Below are 23509 nucleotides of genomic sequence, written 5' to 3'. Positions count from 1 at the left end.
TTTGTATCAGTACCATACTATTTTGATTACTGTAGCTTTGTAGTATGGTCTGAAGTCAGGAAGAATGATAGCTCCAGCTTTGTTCTTTTATCTCAAGCTTGCTTTGGCTATTTGGGGTATTTTGTGGTCCCATACAAATTTTAGGATTATTTGTTCTAGTTCTGTGAAAAATGTCATGGGTATTTTGATAGGGATTACATTAAATCTATAGATTGCTTTGGGTAGTATGGACATTGTAACAATATTAATGCCTTCAATCCATGAACATGGGATATCTTTCCATTTATTTGTGTCATCTGCAGTTTTCTTCAACAGTGTTACAGTTTTCAGAGTATAGGTCTGTTGCCTCCTTGATTAAATGTATTCTTAGGCATTTTATTCTTTTTGATGCAATTGCTTATTTGAAAGATGCTCAACATTGCCAATCATCAGAGAAATGCAAATCCAAACCACAATGAGAAAACCACATGGCTGTCAGAATGGCTATCATCCAAAAGTCTATGAATAACAAGTTTTGATGAGGATGTGGAGAAAAGGGAACCGTTGTGCACTGTTGGTGGGAATGTAAATTGGTGCATCCACTGTGGAAAACAGTATGGAGTTTCCTCAAAAAACTAAAAATAAAGCTACTATACAATCCAGCATTTCCACTTCTAGATATATATCTGAAGAAAACAAAAACAGTAATTCAAAAGGATATGTGCATCCCAGTGTTCATAGAAGCATTATTTACAGTAACCAAGATATGGAAGCAACCCAAGTGTCCATCAGTAGATGAATGAATAAAGGATGTGTGGCATATATATATATGAAATATTACTCAGACATAAAAAAAGAAAAAAAATTGCCATTTTCAACAACATGGATGGAACTGGAAGGTGTTATGCTTAGTGAAATAAGTCAAACAGGGAATGAAAAATACTGTATGATACTTATATGTGGAATCTCAAAAATAAAACAAACAAATGAATATAACAAAACAGAAACAGGCTCACAGATATAGAGAACAAACCAGTGGTTACCAGTGGGGAGACAGAAGAAGAAAGGGGCAAAGTAGGTAGGGGATTAAGAGGTACAAACTACTATGTGTAAAATAAATAAACTACAAGGATATATTATACAGCACGAGAAATATAGCCAATAGTTTATAATAACATTAAATGAATTATAAGCTATAAATGTATTGAATCACACTATGTTATACACCTGAAATTAATAGAATATTGTAAATCAACTGTATTTCATTTAAAAAAAAATTCAATGTGAATTTTATGACAAAATAAATTTTTTTAATTTAGAAATTAAACTATGTTAGCTAGCAACTTTTAAATCCCAACAGAGTTTGAGACATTCTTAATCGGAAATAGTGTAATAGATCAATAGAAACTTGAGTCTAGAAGAGATTAGAAATGAGCACAGTTGATTCTCATATACAAAAAGGGGATCGCTTATTCTTAGGAAGTTTAAATGCCTTGCCTAATGTCAGGACAGTGGAACAAATGATAACCAAACACTCTGCTCTGGTGTGGTGCCTTTTCCACTACGTTTTCCTGTTTAGCTTAAATTTTTCACTCTGAAAAAATACTGTAGTTGGAAACAATGACTGTTTTAAGAGGGAAATCATACTAAACACTTTTCTGTTAAGACTTGACATATAGAGATTGATTCAAGATGGCAGAGTAGAAGGACGAGTGCTCGCTCCCTCTTGAGAGAGCACCAGAATCACAACTGACTGCTGAAGACTCATCTTCATCACTGGAATTCACCAGAAATGATACCCCCATCCAAAGACAAAGGAGAAGCCACAGTTAGACAGTAGGAGGGGCACAATCACAATAAAATCAAATCCCATAACCACTGGGTGGGTGACTCACAAACTGGAGAACACTTATACCACAGAAGTCCACCCACTGGCATGAAGGTTCTGAGCCCCACATCAGGCTTCCCAACCTGGGGGTCTGGCAATGGGAGGAGGAATTCCCAGAGAATCAGACTTTGAAGGCTAACTGGATTTGACTGCAGGACTTCGACAGGACTGGGGGAAGCAGAGACTCCACTCTTGGAGGGCACACACAAAGTAGTGTGCACATCAGGACCCAGGGGAAGGTACAGTGATCCCATAGGAGACTGAACCAGACCTTCCTGGTAGTATTGGAGGGTCTCCTGCACAGGCAGAGGTTGGCTGTGGCTCACTGTGGGGACAAGGACACTGGCAGCAGAAGTTCTGAGAAGAGCTCCTTGGTATGAGCCCTCCCAGAGTTCACCATTGGCCTCACCAAGGAGCCAGGTAGCCTCCAGTGCTGGATCGCCTCAGGCCAAACAACCAACAGGGAGGGAACCCAGCCCCACCCATCAGCAGACAAGTGGAATAAAGTTTTACTGAGCTCTGTCCACCAGAGCAACACCCAGCTCTACCCGCCACCAGTCCCGCCCATCAGGAAGTTTGCACAAGCCTCTTAGATAGCCTCATCCACCAAAGGGCAGACAGCAGAAGCAAGAAGAACTACAGTTCTGCAGCCTGTGGAACGAAAACCACATTCACAGAAAGATAGACAAAACGAAAAGGCGGAGCACTGTGTACCAGATGAAGGAACAAGATAAAACCCCAGAAAAACAACTAAATGAAGTGGAGATAGGCAACCTTCCAGAAAATGAATTCAGAATAATGATAGTGAAGATGATCCAGGACCTCAGAAAGAGAGTGGAGGCAAAGATGAGAAGCTGCAAGAAATATTTAACAAAGACCTAGAAGAATTAAAGGACAAACAGAGATGAACGTATAGTAACTGAAATGAAAAATACACTAGAAGGAATCAATAGCAGAATAACTGCAGCAGAAGAACGGATAAGTGACCTGGAAGACAGAATGGTGGCATTCACTGCCACAGAAAAGAATAAAGAATGAAAAGAAATGAAGACAGCTGAAGAGACCTCTGCGACAATGTTAAATGCACCAACAATCACATTATAGACGTTCCAGAAGGAGAAGAGAGAGAGCACCCGAGAAAATATTTGAAGAGATTATAGTTGACAAATTCTCTCCACAGAGGAAAGGAAATAGCCACTCGAACCCAGGAGCAGTGGAGAGTCCCAGGCAGGATAAACCCAAGGAGAAACACACCTAGGCACATAGTAATCAAATTGACAAAAATTAAAGACGAAGAAAAATTATTGAAAGCCACAAGGGAAAAATGACAAATAACATACAAGGGAACTCCCATAAGGTAAACAGCTGCTGATTTCTCAGCAGAAACTCTGCAAGCCAGAAGGGATTGGCACGAAATATTTAAAGTGATGAAAGGGAAGAACCTACAACCAAGATTGCTCTACCCAGCAAGGATCTCATTCAGATTCAACAGAGAAATTAAAAGCTTTACAGACAAGCAAAAGCTAAGAGAATTCAGCACCACCAAACCAGCGCTACAACAAATGCTAAAGGAACTTCTCTAAGTGCGAAACACAAGAGAAGAAATGGACCTATAAAAACAAACCCAAAACAATTAAGAAAATGGGAACACACATATTCATAATTACCTTAAATGTAAATGGATTAAATGCTCCAACCAAAAGACACAGGCTCACTGAATGGATACGAAAACAAGACCCATATATATGCTGTCTACAAGAGACCCACTTCAAACCTAGGGACACATAGAGATTGAAAGTGAGGGGATGGAAAGATATATTCCATGCAAAAGGAAATCAAAAGAAAGCTGGAGTAGCAATACTCATATCAGATAAAATAGACTTTACAATAAAGAATGTTACAAGAGACAAGGAAACTACATAGTGATCAAGGGATAAATCCAAGAAGAAGATATAACAATTATAAATAAATATGCACTGAACACAGGAGCACCTCAATACATAAGACAAATGCTAACAGCTATAAAAGAGGAAATCGACAGTAACACAATAATAGTGGGGGACTTTAACACCTCACTTACACCAATGGACAGATCATCCAGACAGAAAATTAATAAGGAAACACAAGCTTTAAATGACAAAATAGACCAGATAGATTTAATTGATATTCATAGGACATTCGATCCCCAAACAGCAGATTACACTTTCTTCTCAAGTGCGCAATGAACATTCTCCAGGATAGATCATTTCTTGGGTCACAGATCAAGCCTTGGTAAATTTAAGAAAATTGAAATCATATCAAGCAACTTTTCCAACCACAATGCTATGAGATTAGAAATGAATTACAGGGGAAAAAACATAAAAAACACTAACACATGCAGGCTGAACAATACGTTACTAAATAACCACAAGATCACTGAAGAAATCAAAGAGGAAATCAAAAAATACCTAGAGACAAATGACAATGAAAACACTATGACCTAAAACCTATGGGATGCAGCAAAACCAGTTCTAAGAGGCAAGTTTATAGCAATACAATCCTACCACAAGAAACAAGAAAATACTCAAATAAACAATCTAACCTTACACCTAAAGGAACTAGAGAAAGAAGAACAAACAAAGCCCAAAGTTAGCAGAAGTAAAGAAAGCATAAAGATCAGAGAAGAAATAAATGAAATAGAAACAAAGAAAACAATAGCAAAGATAATAAAACTAAAAGCTGGTTCTTTGAGAAGATAAACAAAATTGATAAACCTTTAGCCAGACTCATCAAGAAAAAGAGGAAGAGGACTCCAATCAATAAAATTAGAAATGGAAAAGGAGAAGTTACAATAGACACCACAGAAATACAAAGCATCCTAAGAGACTACTACAAGCAACTCTATGCCAATAAAATGGACAACCTAGAAGAAATGGACAAATTCTTAGAAAGATATAACCTTCCAAGACTGAACCAGGAAGAAATAGAAAATATGAACCGACCTATCACAAGTAATGAAATTGAAACTGTGATGAAAAATCTTCCAACAAACAAAAGTCCAGGACCAGATGGCTTCACAGGCAAATTCTATCAAACATTTAGAGGAGAGCTAACACCCATACTTCTCAATCTCTTCCAAAAAATTGCAGAGGAAGGAACACTCCCAAACTCATTCTATGAGGCCACCATCACCCTGATACCAAAACCAGACAGAGATACTACAAAAAAGGAAAATTACAGACCAATATCACTGATGAATCTAGATGCAAAAATCCTCAACAAAATACTAGCAAACAGAATCCAACAACATGGATCATACACCATGATCAAGTGGGATTTATTCCGGGGATGCAAGGATTCTTCAATATATGCAAATCAATCAATGTGATACACCATATTAATGTGGTGTATTAATCAATGTGATACACCATATTAACAAATTGAAGAATAAAAACCATATGATCATCTCAATAGATACAGAAAAAGCTTTTGACAAAATTCAACACCCATTTATGATAAAAACTCTCCAGAAAGTGGGCATAGAGGGAAGCTCCCTCAACATAATAAAGGCCATATATGACAAACCCACAGCAAACATCATTCTCAATGGTGAAAAACTAAAAGGATTTCCTCTAATATCAGGAACAAGACAAGGATGTCCACTCTTGCCACTATTACTCAACATAGATTTAGATTGCCTAGTCATGGCAATCAGAGAAGAAAAGCAAATAAAAACAAATAAATAAAAACAAATAAAAGGAATACAAATTGGAAAAGAAGAAGTAAAGCTGTAACTGTTTGCAGATGACATGATACTATACATAGAGAATCTTAAAGATGCCACCAGAAAACTACTAGAACTAATTAGTGAATTTGGTAAAATTGCAGGATATAAAATTAATGCACAGAAATCTATTGCATTCCTGTACACTAACAGTGAAAGGTCAGAAGGAGAAATTAAGGAAACAGTCCCATTCACCACTGCAACCAAAAGAATAAAATACCTAAATTAAACCTACCTAAGTAGGTAAAAGACCTGTACTCAGAAAACTATAAGACATGGTTGAAAGAAATCCAAGATGATACAAACAGATGGAGAGATATACCATGTTCTTGGATTGGAAGAATCAATATTGTGAAAATGACTATACCACCCAAAGCAATCTACAGATTCAATGCAATCCTTATCAAACTACCAATGGCATTTTTACAGAACTAGAAAAAAAAATCTTAAAATTTGTATGGAGACACAAAAGACCCCAAATAGCCAAAGCAATCTTGAGAAAGAAAAATGGAGCTGGAAGAATCAGACTCCCTGACTTCAGACTGTACTACAAAGGTACAGTAATCGAGACAATGTGGTACTGGCACAAAAACAGAAGTATAGATTAATGGAACAGGATAGAAAGCCCAAAGATAAACCCACACACATATGGTCAACTAATCTATGACAAAGGATGCAAGGATACACAATGGAGAAAAGACAGTCTCTTCAATAAGTGGTGCTGGGAAAACTGGACAGCTACATGTAAAAGAATGAAATTAGAACACTCCCTAGCACCATACACAAAAATAAACTCAAAATGGATTAAAGACCTAAATATAAGACCGAACACTATAAAACTCTTAGAAGAAAACATAAGAAGAACTCTCTTTGATATAAATCACAGCAAGATCCTTTTTGACCCACCTCCTAGAGTAATGGAAATAAAACCAAAAATAAACAAATGGGACCTAATGAAACTTAAAATCTTTTGCACAGCAAAGGAAACTATAAACAAGATGAAAAGACAACCCTCAAAATGGGAGAAAATATTTGCAAACGAATCAATGGACAAAGGATTAATCTCCAAAATATATAAACAGCTCATGCAGCTCAATATTAAAACAAAAACAGGGCTTCCCTGGTGGCGCAGTGGTTGCAAAAAATGGGCCGAAGATCTAAATAGACATTTCTCCAAAGAAGATATACAGATGGCCCACAAACACATGAAAAGTTGCTCAACATCACTAATTATTAGAGAAATGCAAATCAAAACTACAATGAGGTCTCACCTCACACCAGTTAGAATGGACATCATCAGACGATCCACAAACAACAAATGCTGGAGAGGTTATGGAGAGAAGGGAACCCTCTTGAACTGTTGGTGGGAATGTAAATTGATACAGCCACTATGGAGAACAGTATGGAGGTTCCTTAAAAAACTAAAAATAGAATTACCATATGATCCAGCAATCCCACTACTGGGCATATACCCAGAAAAAAAACATAATTCAAAAAGACACATGTACCCCAGTGTTCAGGGCAGCACTATTTACAATAGCCAGGTCATGGAAGCAACGTAAATGCCCATCAACAGATGAATGGATAAAGAAGATGTGGTGCATATATACAATGGAATATTACTCAGCCATAAAAAGTAATGAAGTTGGGTCATTTGTAGAGACGTGGGTGGACCTAGAGACTGTCCTACAGAGTGAAGTAAGTCAGAAAGAGAAAAATAATTATCGTGTATTAACCCATATGTGTGGAATCTAGAAAAATGGTACAGATGAACTGGTTTGCAAGGCAGATACAGAGACACAGATGTAGAGCACAAATGTATGGACACCAAGGGGGGAAAATGGGGGTGGTGGGATGAATTGGGAGATTGGGATTGACATGTATACACTAATATGTATAAAATGGATAGCTAATAAGAACCTACTGTATAAAAAAAATAAATAAAATTTAAACAAGAAGACAACATATAATGTCTTATAATAGTATAATTTTTCAGGTTTTTTGTGGCATTCATGCTTTATGATTATTGGCATACTGTACCTGAACAATGATTTCTAGAGTACTATGTAACTAGTGTGATTCAGTCTCTGCATTAGATTATATGATGTTTTTAAAAATTTCTAACATTTTTTCCATGGTATATAATTTTCTCAGTCAGAAATTGCTTATATTATATTCTTTACCAGAATATAACCTCTGACTTTCATCTGGTGTCAGATGAGCTTCTCTTTTCGATGTTTTTGCATCAAGTGATGTAACAGTAATGACAAAGATCTGGAAATAGCAATAGCAATCTCTTAATAAATCTGTAGGATTTTAAATTGTAGGATAAAGCTGAATTAATGTGTTTTAAGAAAATTTATTTAGAGTTATGCATTCCATGTCAAGTAAAGTTAGTTGCAGGGATGCTAAGTTTTAGGGATGCTGTGTATTGGGTCCCAGAAAGATCCTGTAATTTTGAAAGGCTAAAATCTAAGATGCACTAATCTCATTATTATGTCCTCTGGTCAGACTTTATAGGGAGGTCACCATTAGATTGAACTATGTGTTTCACATTTTGTAAACATTTTTATTGGAGTATAGTTGATTTACAGTGTTGTGTTAGTTTCAGGTGTACAGCAAAGTGAATCAGTTATACATATACATGTATCCATTCTTTTTTAGATTCTATTTCCATTTTATGAAAGACATCAATAAAGGAAATGTGTGTAAAGGAGGAAATGACATCAAATGAGGAACAGTTATGTTGAGGAAAAGATACATTTGAGCTGCGTAGTTGCCTTCAAGTACTTGAAGGGTGAACTTGTGCGGGAGAGATTAGGCTCAGGCTGTGTAGTGCTACAGATCAGAGCTAAGGAAAAGAATGAATATAGAATATGGCTGATTTTGGTCCTGTTTGAGAAAGTATTTTACAGCAGGTAGAGCTTTCAAAGAAAAAAATTCAGTTCACTTTGCAGGTGACAAACCCATGATCCTTGCTGGCTTTCCTGAGCTGAAAAACTATGTCAGGTAGAAAAGTTGATTCCACAATCTTCAGCACTTCTTCCGATACTGTTTCTATGATGCTATCTTTAGTGGCAGCTTTGGGATGATAAAGAAATGAGAAAGTGACAGTATATGTTTCATGAAAGATGGAGGGGAGATGAAAGCTTACTTTTATATTTTATTCCTTTGCTTATAATCAACTACATTATACATTCCTGAGGCTTAAAATGATATAATAGAATCAAGCTAAATGTTTATCCCCCTGTAGTCTCTAATCATAAACTATGTAATGCTCAATGTAAAATGAAAGAACAAGTTAAGAGCATCAGAGCTTGGAATGCCCTTTGAGCTTGTAATTTCAGAAAGGAAAGGTGGGCATTAGAATAACCAAACACACGCACGCACACGCACACACACAAACCTGAAATGCCACTCTTCAATTTCCACTTCTCATTTTTTCTCCATGCTCTCTTTCCATATTCAACTTAAAACCATGTGACCAGCATCCTTTTAGATAGAAACTATGTGCAATTGTATAGATGCACTCTGAGTAGCGAAGCCAAGAGTAAAAAGAAGAGTTTTTTTTTTAATGTTGGACTCAATACACTTATGGAAGCAAACAGAGCTTACTCCTCTGGCTTTGTAATCAACAAAGAGAGGATGTGGCTTGGCGAGAAGGACAATTGCAATTGTATGAGCTGAGTGCTTCTCTTTCAAGGAGCAACTTACTATTTACCCTAAAGCTATATTGGAGAAACAGGCAAAGCTGGTGAATTGAACTCCTAGGCCACTAAACCTCCAAAATACTGTTTCCCAAATATTGTAATCTGGAGCTTGTCCTTTTTTTTTTTCTTATCTAAGCCGTAATTTCTTAGCATTAAAAGAAGGTAAACATAATATCTGTTGGATAGTGTTGTTGTGAGGACTGAATATGATACTATATATAAAATGTTTAACCAAGAACTTTCTACATAGTAAGCACAAAATAAGTTTTATTTTTATTATGGCTCACTAAAAATATTTTGTTGTCCTCATGAACTAAAATGTTTAAACCCAAATGTATAACTTTACTTTTCTTCCAAATAAATTATACATTTTTGGAGATTATCCCTGCCTGATGGAGGGTATGTAGATCTAACATACTAGCTATATTATTCAGAATTGCTGTATTGTCCCTATTTGATGGTCCTGCCATGTATATCTTCATCTAAGTAACATACAGAAATATTCAAAAGTACATCCACAAAAATGTTCTATGTTATTCTGCTAATGTTTTCTCTCCAGGTTGCTATGTATTTATTGCTCAACACTTTAGGCATGGTTATAAAACTGGCTATGAATTATATCCACATTATAATTCAGTTAATTCACATTTTTTTCATCTTTTCCAAAGGGAATAGTGAGATATTTTAGAAAATGCTTTGTTCACTTATATATTGAGTCTTCATATAGTTTGCCATAGACTTTTTTTTTGATGAAACTGGGAAAATTTGTTAATTTCTGCTTGTTTCTTGTTACAGAGAGTCACAGCAGGTATTTAAAAATTGATCATTTGATCATATGGCCAGAGAACAAGGACTCTGTAGTTTCTATAAAATTATATTTATGTATTTTTCAAAACAATTTCTTAGGGGAAGAAAACCTTGTGGAATGTTATTATTAAGTGAGTTAACGTTTTTGCCTGGCCTCTTCAAACCTGCTTCGTGGGCTTGTACTTCTCTAGAGAAAATTTAGGCCAATTCCTCGTCATTCTCAAGTGCTAAATATTCCTCTTCAGTGGTAGATAAGGCATGACTTTGCCTGGAACTGCTGATGAGGGAAAGGCTTGCTTGGATTCCTTTTCTTTTCATTTTGGTGGTTTTCCTTTTCCTACCTAAGCTTGTTTAACAAGTTTTTGATCTTTTCTGGAAAGGGGCAGGGAATAGGAAGAAGACGACAAAAGAGGGTGACGGTTCCTACTTGACTCATACAGTCTAAGCTACTGATATATTCTCTGGTCCTGACAGATGATTAAAGCTGCCTTTCTTTCCTCTTTTGCTTTTGAGAGATCTTTAATCAGTATCCTCTGCAGGGTGATCGAATGTCCCAGTTTGCCCAGGACTGAAGGATGTTCCTGGGTCACAAAATTTCAGTACTGATACTGGAACACTCCCAGGCACACCAGCGAGATTGTTCACACTAGCCCTCAGAATCCTCTCCACTCAATATATACATGGAGAAAGACAAGCAGAGCCATGCAAGGGAGGTTTTCATAAGCCAATCTGAAAGTGGCACATATCACTTCTGTTAACATTTTATTATGCACCTTTTTGTAAGTAAAGCTGAAAACTATAATCTATCAGTGCCACGTAAGAATAAGGAAATAAGAATATTGGAGAACAGAAGCAGTGTCTGAAAAATCCACTCTTCTGTTCACCAAAATGGATTTCACATATTTCCACGCATAAAACACCTCCTCACGAGGGAGATCCAAAGGCCCAACTAATAGTGTATCCAGCCAAAAAAATCCAAGATTTCTGGACGATGGGCATCAGGTCCCAATATGGTCCCTTGGCAGCCTGTGAACTAAAAAGACAAGTTATCTGCTTCACTATTGGAAAAAAAATAAAATAAAATCAAGCAGTGATAGGATAACAGTAACAGAAATTTGCTTTTCATAAAAGTAAGGACGGGGCATATAACAATTATTTGTCCGTAACAATTTGGTCATTTCTTTGTGTCGGAATCATGTATGTTCCCCACACATGGAACCAAGTGGAGATTCTTGATGATATTTGGATTTATGGTGAACTGAGAGGTTGTTGATTTTTGCTTGCTTTGTTTTGTGTGTGTGTATGTATGTTTAAGGCATCATATTAGTTTGCTAGGGCTGCCGTAATAAAATGCCACACAAACCGGTTGGTTTAAACAACAGAAATTTATTGTCTCATAGTTCTGGAGGCCAGAGGTATGAGATAAAGGTGTTGGCAGAGTTGATTCCTTCTGAGAGTGGTAAGGGAGAATCTGTTCCATGCCTTTTCTCTAGCTTTTTCTGGTTTGTTGGTAGTCTTTGGTGTTCGTTGGCTGTAGATACCTACCTTCATCTTGACGTGGCTTTCTCCCTGTTATGTGTGTCTCTGTGTCCACATTTTCCCTAGGACACCAGTGTTATTGGAATAGGCACCCAGTATGACCTCATCTTAACTCCTTACCTCTGCCATGACCTTAAATGACCTGATTTCTAAATAAGGCCACGTTTTGAGGTACTAGGGATTAGGACATATGAATGTTGGGAGGACACAAGTCAACCCTTAATAGGCATGAATAGACAATAGACAAAAACTTTGTTTTAAGCATATAGTATCTTTAGAAATAACTTCCTTTGAAAAGTAGTACAGTTCTAATCTTTTTTAACTTCCAGTTAGCTCTGTGTGCCAGTAACCATACCCAAGGTGTCTTCTACGCATAATCCTCAAGGCTGATTTATGTCTTTGCTTTTTCACCTCTAGAAATCTCTTTTAACTTAATGAAGCCTACTGTGATATCTTCCAGCTTAGGTGGAGAGGCCACTCTCCATCTGATCTTTGCTGCAACACTTAGTTTTAATAAACCCTGTTGCTCAAAGGCTTTTTTAAACTCTTATTTCATGCCTTTTGGGTATAGAAACTGTCAGCTTTTCAAAACCTTCAGGGCTCCAACTTTCTCAATTCTATTTTATTTCATTTTTGTTTGCAAACCAGCCAGCTCTCTTCCTGGGTTTCTTTCTGATGATACATCGCTAAAGTCAGCTAGTCATAACCAACACACACTATAATTATTTTGATTCTTTCCAAACATTCCCCCTTGACCTGGTAGACATGTGCTCTGCCTTTCAAATTATCATCGGCTATAGTTTTTTTCAAATATTTGGCTAACAAGTCTCTCCAATGCATCAGTTTCTTTTAACCTGTCATTTCTGTCAGCATATGTTTTTGTGTGGTAGTACTGGACTATAAGCCAAAATATCTATACTGGTCAGGGTTGGCTAGATGCTGTAACAGTAATCTACTTGGCAGTAGGTCTTGCTTTGACCAACAGAATGTTGTGGAAATAACCTTGTGTGAGTGCAAATCCAGCCTTTATGAGGCCCTGAGTTTCCTTTCTCACCCTCCTGGGATTCTGAGATCACCCTGCTGTGAAGAAACCCTCTCAAGCCTACTGGGAAATGAGAGGCTGCACTGAGGGAAACTGAGGCACCCTGGCAGAGAGCAAGCACAAAGTCTTCAGACATGTAAGTGGGAACCTTGTGAAACTTCTGCCATTGCCCATGTACCAGGTGAGGGAAGCTGCATTCATTAGCCCCAGTGTGACAAGCAGAACCAACCAGTAAATCCACAGAATTTGGGAAATATCACTGCTGTGTTAAACCACTAAGTTTGAGACCGTTTTTTATGCAGTGATAGATAACTAGAATATATTCAAACCTGATAAATTGAGATTTAGTATTGTACTGTCTAGGTAACCACTAAAGAAGTGATGTATCCTTAATATAAAATGTTTAATTTACTACTGTGTGGATTATTTCCAAATTCCAGAATAAGTCACTATCAGAACACTTGGGAAATGATGGAGTTTACACGATTACCCACTAGCCTTAATTTTTCAGGGGACAAATTTTTTGTGATGAGTAACCTATGGACCTTACTGTTTTTTGACAACATCTATTTTGTATAAGTTGTAACTAATAGAAGATCATAAAAATGAGATGATAAAACTTGAAATCTCAGGAAATATAAGGAAGATATGAGTTGGAATTTCAAATTATATGCCATACCTAAGTGCTAATGGATGATGAGATAAAACAGAGAAGTTTAAAGATACTTTCTTAGACATTTTTGTAGAAAAAAACAAAAAAGACAACTTCATTTAAACTGATTATTGACTATGAAGAAAGTAGAAAATAACAACAACAAAAGAAACTTTAAAGTTGATCACCACTCGTCCTACTTCCCATTTACATTGTGTTGCCTAAAATATTATCTCATCTTGTTTAAGGGAGGGGTTGGAAATGTGACAATATTATGTGTAGTTAGCTTTTCTCTACTGGCACCTTCTTGGTGATAGAATATTCTATCTTGGTGATAGAATATTTTTTCCCCCATTGGTTTTGGTCTTTGTTTCTGACAACCTTTGAGAGGTAATAAGTCTTTAGAGCTCTGAATTTGGTAAGTTTTGTGTGATTTTTTTTTAAAAAAGTAATTACAGAAGAATATTTGAATTTGATGATTAAAGAAACAATATCGAAGAACTCTGACTTTAGTTTATTTATTGAAAATAAAAGAATTTTAACTTTGACTACTAATCAGAATTTTTTTGTTATGGAGAAAGTAAAGATGAAGTTCTTGGTTTCAAAGTATGGACACATGGTAAAGTGAATTGGAAAGTGTGTGCAACTACATATATTAAAATGTCATGCAAATGACTTGGACAAATAATTTTCTTTATTTGCTTTCTGTGTTTAGATGTAATAAAATATTGACAGCATCGATACATTAAAAATGGAAACATATTTACTTTAATACACTTCCAAAATAGTTGAAATAACCGTTAATGGAGTCAACTCATTCGAATTTGAGGAAACAATAGAATCTTAGGTTTGGGAATGTAGTTTAAATCATGTCCTCAAATTCTTATATTTTAAGTGTAGAATCTGAGGACCAGTTGAAGAGATTATGTCACCTATCCTAGCTAGATCACAAAGCGTTTCTTTAGTGTCCACCAAATATGTAGTTTCATTTTCAGGAATAGCTGGAGGCAGAAGAAGCAATGTACTAGAAGTTCATAAAACAACACATAGATCAAGCTTCCATGTGACAGATTTCCTAACAGCTGTGATATTTGTTAAGGAAATTCTGCTGGGAGCAGATGCTGAATTCAAAATAAGTAACACATCCCGTTCAAAAAACAATCTAAATATGAATAATTTGCTCAGGAGAATAGGACCTAGAAGAGAAATTCACTCTTGCCTGCAATTCTCAACAGTACATTGATGCATATTCCATTCATGAGGGAAATTTGATTTACTGACTTATGTACCTTGATATTATGTTATTCTTTTAGCAGATAACACTCATTCCCAAGATAATTCTAAAATAAAAATCATTAAGAACCTGTTAATTAATTACTCTTGAAATTAAAGAGCTTCATTATCCCTAATTTATGTTCATTTAACCTAAGTTCTGATTTTTTTATAGATATGCTGAAAATTAAAACTTAGGGTAGATTTTTCAACGCTTGATTACGTTAAACTCAAAGCTCACTCAATTTGTGGTGTTTTGTTTAAATGGCGAATCTTGACTTGATTTGAATAAATAACCTCATTCCTTATTAGAGCCTATTTTGTTTTCTTCTACCTTTTATTTTATCAGTTTGGTATGTCCTTCTTTTTATTGTCTATTTTGAGAATCTATAGGAATTGTTCAATCTGGCATTTAGAAGTAATCCGTAAACATTGTCTCTCTCAAAGATCCCCATCCAAATGTGTGTGTCTTACCTTTCAGGCATGCTGCTTGTATTTTCCCTTTGAAGCCATCTCTTATTTTTATTTTTTTAATAGCAGAGAAGATATATTTTTCATTTCTGTCTCTTGCTGTTATCTGAAATATATTCATTTTTTAGCAAGTGTTTACCGGGCAATCAATGTCTTGCCATAGGTGTATATATGAACTATATATTAATTCATACGGTTGCCTATTTATTTATTTGGGTTGAGATTAAAAAGAATTAATTCATTCTTCTTAATTAAATTAAAAGAATTAATTTCATTCTTCCACATGAAAGAATGAATGTGGAAGAATGAAATAAAGGAATACAGATATATGTTATAATACCTAATGTGATCTGGCCTTAGGTTGGTTCTCAAGAATCATTTTCTACCACTCTTTTTTGCTTATATGAGACACACTGACCTTGTTTCTTGATTTCTCCAAGCATCAAATTCATCTGCTCAGAGAGGCCTCCTATGAGGACTTTAGAACAGCATTCACCTCCATCCTTCTCTATTTCCTTATCCTTTTCTTCAGAGTATGTATCACTGACTTGATTATACATTTATGTATTTATTTCTCCATTTTTGCTAAAATGTAAGTTTCACAAAAGAGAAAATTTCCCTGTTGTGTTTATTTCTGTATAATCAAAAACTTGAATAATGACTGGCATAGAAAACAAAAACATTTGATAAATCATTGTGGAATGAATGAAAGAAAGAAGGGGGTTTCCTATCCTAGTCAGTGGGTCAGGCAACACCTCACACTCATGCTAAGGTAAGGAAAATAAGGAGTTAGCCCAATGATAAGGCAAACGACAAAGAGAAGGTGTAAAGGGTAGAGGCAGCAAAACTATTTCTTAGCTTTTGCTCAAAAAATTGATCTTAACTAAATATTTCTATTTTATCAGTCCTAGAAATGTATGTAAATTAAAGTCAGGGACGAGAAAAGAGTATGTCTTTCCATGATAGTATTTGAATTAAAAATTTTAATAATATAATTTAAATATATAATTTAATAATATATATAATAATTTTAATAAGTATTACCTATTCCTATATGAATTCTCTCAAGAGAAGATTATCACAACACTTTAATGAAATACATATAGCCGTATTAAACATTTTTAGGCTTATCAGTAACATGGAGCTATCTTATGCAAAGTATGATTTGAAAATTCATGAGGTGACATAGGTCCATAATTGCTTATCCTCAACTGCAAAATTCAAAAAGGTATGTACATCTAGAGTTTATTGTTTTTGCTTGTTTATTTGTTTAGGTGACACCAAAACTCATTTGGAGGACCTGACATGTACAGATAAGAGAATACTGTGTGAGTAATCATGCTTTTTACTTTAGAAATGCTGTGTTCAATTATCTGGAGCTCTGGGAGGAGGGGTGCTACACGGGGCATGGTTAAAAGTAGACATTAAGAGGAATGGCTAGTAAATGTATAAAATATGTAATTGCACTAATAAACTAAAATAAGATACTATATTTTACTATTAATATATCAAATTAATATAGATTATTTTAAATATAGGCAGTAGGCAACCTCAAATTTGTACTGAAGACGTGAAGAGTGTTGTATTTTTGGAAAACGTTTTGGGAATGTATATATATATCAAAAGCCTTAAAAATGTTCATCCATTTTTATTTGAAGCAGTAACACACTTCCAAAATGAACTAAAATAGGCATCAACAACTCAGGTGAAGACTTATATACAAAGAAAGATTCTTCAATATTATATATAACAAAAAAAATGCATAAGATAAAGGGCGTGTTAAATGTGCCATAGTGTAATCATGTGATCAATCATAAGCCATGTTTAAAATGATTACAAATAATTTTAATAACATTGACATTTTATACTAATTAAAAAATGCAAGCTATAGAACTTCATATAGAGAAATAATTTTAAAATATTTGGTTGAAACATAAAACTACCATTTTTATATGTTGAAAATCATTTTATATTGGCAACTTTATATAGTTCACTTTATAGATAAGAAAAGATTGCAAGGAAATATACCCAAAATGCTATTAGTGGTTATCTCCATAGGTAGAATCAGAGTATTTTCATTTATTCATTGTATTTTCGGTAGTTTTAGGTTTATGAAATGAGTATACTATTACTATTTCAAGCCAAATATTATATTAAAAAATTTTTTTAAAAAGGTATGATTGTCATATTTAGCTATACTTAATAAGCGAGGTTGGCTTTTAGCAAGTAGCTTATTTCCTCTAAAATACTTTCCAAATAATTAAAATAAATAATCAGTAGACAAAAGAGTGTTTTTTGTTTTATAACTTCATGAGTTTCTTGAAGACAATAGTGAGACAGATTTAATTAAATTTCATTTTATTCATCTTTCATACCAAAGAGAGTCAGTATTTTATATATAAAACATATATATATAATGTATGTATATATACATACATACATGATGATTTTAAGAAAAAATACATAAAAATTGACTTATTAGTTACTATTTAGATTAATACCTAAGAGTTTTTAGTTACTGTTATATAAGCATATAATTTTTAACTGAAAGGGAACTTAGACATAATGTCGAACAGCCTTTTAATATACCTACAATAAATTATTTATATGCAGTGATTAATTATTAATAATAATTTATATGTATATAATAATTCCTTCCATACATCATTATCCAGTACCTATTCTGTGTCAGGGATTGTCTAAGAACTAAAGATTCAAAGGTTAACAGGACAGGTTCTTACATTCCTTGAACTGAAGTACAGAGGAGGAGACCAATAGAAACCATCAAATAGACAATTAATAAAAAAATTATGAGTATATAGTGAGAGTTATAAAGAAAACAAAGAAGGAATTGAGATAGAAAACAATAGTTGTTACCTTAGCTAGGGTGTGAACAAAGCACTTCTCTTGAGGAGATGACATTTAAGAGAGTTAATTTGAGACACAGAATCAAGAAACAATATTTCAATGTGGACTGTTACTTAGCAGCAAAATCAGGTTTGCAATCCTATTTTCTTGATTTAAATTAATCTTTTAAAATAAATTTATGTATTTTTATTCTGTGTTACTGAAACTCAGAATGGGTAGTAGAAGAGTGTAATATCTGATGTTCTCTAAGGCTGTTATAAGTTCAGCTGAAGCCAATACAAAAGTATAAAGATTCAGGGAAAGAAAATTTGACTGCTTCTAGTTAACCTCTCTTGTGAGTGAATGGAGAACTTCAATCTGTAGAGTGCTATTTGCAGTGCAATTGCTAAGGTGTTTCAGACTCATGGCTAAAAGAGTTTGATAACTTCTTTGATGAAATGAAAATTCCTTTGGTAATTTTATTCTGTTTCCAATCTTTCAATTTAGGCTACTTTTTTTTTTTTTTTTGATTTCAAATAATGTTACCAGGCCCTTAATTTCAGAAATTCTCTTGATATAAAGTTCAAAAAGCTAAACATTTTGTTCCATAATCTTGCAACTAGAAATGTATAACTTTCATTTGGATTTCTATGGACATTTTCTTTTTCCTTTTTTTTTTTTTAACTATAGAGCAACAAAGAAATTGTGAAAGGAAAGATTATGAAAGGAATATTTCTATTGTCATGTATTTCCCTTTATTGCTCTTCTTTAACAATACCTCTTCCTGCACTCCTTTTGCCTTTTCTTTCTTTATACCAATTATATTAGAGGCAATTCAGTAGGATGACTTTACACTAGACAGGTTAGGTGAAAAACTTTTTATTCTCCTGCTAAAGTAGCTGTGCACCCTGTATGGTTTATATTTTTACCATAAATTCTCAAGGATGATGTTCCATAATGCCCATCATAACCATTAACACACTAGGTGTAGAACAATTGAGAGAGAAAAATCAGAAAGTTAACAAAAGATTGGATGAAGTACAAAAGTTTCATTTCCTCATATCAGAAAGAAATAGTACCCTCAGGAAATTTAAAGCCATACACCAAGGCAGAGTTGTCTACATTTGTTGCACATCTTCTTGTTTTCTCAGAGGGCAGATCAGTTATTTTAATTTTGTCAAAGGAGAAGAGAAATGCAGACTGGAGAATAAGTTTTGGAATATGAATAACAGTACTAAAATAAAGTCATACATATTTAAGATGACATATTAGAAATGCTTGCAATATATTATACATTGTATATAACATTACTTCAAGACAGATTTCTTTTTCCTCATGAGTCCTACTCTCCCAGAGTGGGATTATTGCCTCATTAAATTATTTGCAGTTTGTCAAATCCCACATAGAATGTCATCATAACCCAAAGTAGTATCTGAGTGCTGGGGAGAAGTGAAGGGTAACATTACTATGATTCATTCGTAGAAGTACGTACTGCACTGAGATGTATCATGCATACATCTATTAGAGAGGTAGAATTGCTCCAGAATAAAGAACCTTTTGAAGAGGAGTGTAATGTCGTGCAGACCAATCTTTATAGCTTGGTGTCTAGAGTTAAAACTTGGCTGACGTTTCCATTAGCAGCTTTGTTTTTCTGGAACTTATAAGTCAGCTCTAACCAATAAACTCAGCAGAAAAATCTGTATCTAGGAGACTTTAGAAATGGTAACAATTTAAATACATTCAGATAAATTGGATTTAAACACAGTTGCCCAAATGGAAATGAATCCGTATTTTAATTGTTTGCTTATGAGAGTAGGTCAAACCAAAAATGGCAGTTTTGGTTTTAAAACTGAACAGACTGTAGACTCTAACTCCCTTATAATGGCTTTCTAGTTAGTTTACTGGCAGACCAGGAAACAGAGTAAAGGATGTAGCTAAGCATGGATTGACACAGCTTCCTGAAATCTCTTGATGGCAGTCCAGTGAAGTTTGGCGGTCATTGCAAAGTAAGCAGGGTGAAACACCTTCCAGGTCAGAGGATTTCAGGGCCCAATAGGCAGGAGGAGAAAGGAAACTGGTTGGCTCAGTTTCTGATATAAAAGGCCATACTTTAGGAGTATTACACTTTCTTTGGCATCAGCCTTCCCACTGTAGGGTTTTTGCAAAAACAAATTCTGCTTATTATCCTGAATCTTACATTTGCAAGAACATGAATTCCGTTTATAAATAAGGTTTAGCATTGTAGGACATTAAATATTCAGACTGTAATAGAAAAAATAATAGCCCCTCCAAAAATGTTCACCCTCTAATCCCTGGATCCTGTGAATATGTTATAATACATGACAAAAGGAACTTTGCATATGTAATTAATGTTACAGGCCTAAAAATAAGGATTTATCATTGGTTATATGAGTGGGTTCATTCTAATCAGATAAGCCCATAAAAGCAGATAAAAATCTACGGTTGGAGTCAGAAGAGATACAAGAGAAAACTTAAGCAGGAGAGAAGAGACAGGGGTGAGATCAGAGAGATTAGAAGTATGAGAAGGACTTGAACCCACGTTAGCTTTGAACATGGAGAAAGGGAGCCATGAGCCAAGAATTGAGGGTGGCGTCTAGAAGCTGAGGACAACTCCTGGCCAACATGCAGCAAGGAAAGAGACACTTGGGTCCTACACGCATATGGAATTGAACTCTGTCAACAACTTAAATAGGCTTGGAAATGGATTCTCCTAGAGAGCCTCCAGATAAGAGCCCAAGCTCGTCAGTATCTTGATTTTAGGTCCATGGGACCATACGCGTTATACCTAGAGATGCCTGCTGGACTTCCAGCCTACAGAACTGTGAGGTAATAAGTGCATATTGTTTAAGCTGACAAATTTAACTTCTTATGGCAACAAAAAAAAAATTAGTACAGATTTATATATGAGAGCATGGAGTCCACCAATGTTGTATCTTATGAGTCCCTTCAAGCGTGGCAACATTCTCAGTGCATTAAGGAAGAAGGAGGAAGAAGAGTGTGGAATCCTCCTGTTTTTAGTTGTTCACCTTCTTATTTGTAATTCCTTCATCTTCTATAACCACTTTATATTCTTACCAACTTGAAGGATTCAATTCTTCAATTTCACCTCTTGTCCAAAAACAACCTTCTTCATAACCATTAGTGAGCAAGTAGAGTTTTCCTAGCATTTTGCAGGGGGAACGCACTACTACGCGCATCTGAGTAATCAGTTTCTCTCTGCACGTGCTGCTTGTCTCCAGCCATACTGCCAACCCCTACTCTCCTTCTTTGAGCTTCAGCATACATCACTCATCCTCTCTGCTTCCAGAACTTCCTGCTCCTATACCTTTGCACACATCTCTCCACCTCTTCTTCTTTCTAACCTAGATCTATTCATCTGTTTCACTGTTTATTTTTAGAATAGCATATTGTGAGGGATACCGAAGGACTAGACCCTGAGGAACTGAGAATTTTCTTCTGTGGCCCTCGTATGTCCTTGCCTCCACAGCTCGTTTTCCCCACCCTCTCTTAAACATGACTTTAACACCTAACTATTCCTCTCCACCTTGATAAAACTGAGATTGTCCCCCAGTTGGCTGTTAATTCACAAGCACATTTCCTTTACTCCCAAATCTTGCTTCACCCTCTGCTGGTAAAACCCTGTAAACCATTCTGTCCTCCTTCCCCAAGTTAGACGTACTCGTTTGGAGAGTTACCATGGCTGACGTTCGTTTCCTCGGTGTACTTGTTCTTCATACGTGGGTACTACATAGCAGGTCCCACAGACCTCGCATGACTTAATGCCTTAGGTAAGTTGTGGACTGGAAGTGAAATGTTTAAGGAACAGGCATGAGGCAAGGCACTGTGTGGTAGTGTCTGTGTGAAGTTCTTCAGGACCCATACAGATTGCACTGCCTGTGGTGGTGGATATAGAATGTGGCCATGGACCTTGAAGACAGGGAGGCCAAGGGAAGTGGACATGCTGTTTCTATGTTGGCCACAGGTTCATACTGAGGGTAATATCTTAGTGAAGTTTGGTCTCTGTGTATGTTCCAGAGAGCAGGATTTCTATGCTGTAACTACTTTCTTTATCTGGCCATTTCGTGTATAATTCTGAATTTTTTTAGCTTCTTAAAAGAAACCTATGGGAAATAACAAGCTCTCTACTTAACAAGTTGACTTTGAATATAGCTTAGGTCAGATCTATATAACATTTCAGCACAGCCATCAGAACAATTTTAATGATGTGGGATGCTTGTTGCATAATTGAATTAATTATGACAATTAATATTGAGAATCCATGGACCAAATTGAGATGGTGTGTAATAGTCTCTTCTGATTTAGTGGCCAGATACAGATCTGCCATTTATCATCATAATTTCCTTATTGTGTCCTCTACCTCTCGACTCTGTCCTACTGCATATGACTTGATAATTCCATTGCCTATTGCAAGTTATGTATGTATAAACATAGAACTTATCATTCAAACTGGGAATTTTTTTGAGAATAAAAAGAGGTATTCATTATAATTAGGCTGAGCCATAAATCAGGATGATACCAGGCACACCACAATGTATGGGCACCTGACTGCTTATACATCCATTTAAGAATCATGATCAGAACTCTCTTTTGATTACTTTAATAGGCAGAAACTCCAAGGTTGATTTTAACAACTGAAAATGCAATGCCACTAATTTACATTAAAATAGATTGCTTGCTAACATAGGATGAGTGGCATAAAGACAAATGAATATGCGGGTATGATGGCAAAGGCTCACCTTGCAGTCAAAACATTATTGAAGGCTAGAGTAACATGTTGTTAGTGGTAGTTCAAGCAAGAAACTGGGGTTGAGTGACAGTCTTTACCGGGCAGTGCTGTTTCCCTTAAGTTAATGAAACATAAAACTTGGACTATAAGTATAGCAATAAACAGGTCTGGCAAACATTGTATATTTCCAAAAGCGGAAGACATATATGGATGACAGTTGAGCATATTCTGACCATCACAAACATCAAAGCAATTGAGCGTATCTGATCATCACAAATGTCACATAAGCAACATTTTAAGTAATGTGAGAAAAATACAATCTTGACATTAATAATAGACTAAAGATAAAGGCAGGTGGCACCCACACTATTGTTTGCTCATCAAATCATAGCTGGGACATTTTTTCATAAAAATAGTAACACAGACATGATAGAGGACCTCGACCTTCCCTCTTGCCTTCTACCTTTGCCCTCCTTTATTACTATACAAAAATCAGTTGCATTTCTATACACTACCAATGAACTTTTGGAAAAAGAAATTAAGAAAAGTGTCCCATTTGAAATATCATCAAAAAGACTAAAATGCTTAGGAATAAATTTTACCAAGGAAGTATAAGATCTGTACACTGATACTATATATATGTATATAAGTATATATGTACACACAGACATATATAATGAAATGCTATTCAGCCTTGAAAAAGAAGGAAACCCTACAATTTGCAAAATCATGGATGAAGCTGGAGGGCATTATGCTAAGTGAAATAAGCCA

The 23509-nt window shown here is 35.4% G+C and overlaps 1 long non-coding RNA gene across 1 annotated transcript in view; it reads left to right on the top strand.

Annotated features, from left to right (window-relative positions):
* The window catches only part of LOC307185885, a 115194-nt gene extending 98258 nt beyond the window's left edge, over positions 1-16936 (top strand). Inside the window, exon 3 of the long non-coding RNA XR_013828198.1 lies at positions 16398-16936. This is a non-coding gene — a long non-coding RNA (uncharacterized lncRNA). The remainder of the gene's footprint in view (positions 1-16397) is intronic.
* The last annotated feature ends 6573 nt before the right edge of the window (positions 16937-23509 follow it).

Source organism: Stenella coeruleoalba (assembly GCF_951394435.1).
Source record: "Stenella coeruleoalba genome assembly, chromosome: 4".
Taxonomy (NCBI): domain Eukaryota; kingdom Metazoa; phylum Chordata; class Mammalia; order Artiodactyla; family Delphinidae; genus Stenella; species Stenella coeruleoalba.
The sequence above is the reverse complement of the archived record's forward strand: the minus strand, read 5'-3'. Positions and strand labels throughout refer to the sequence as shown.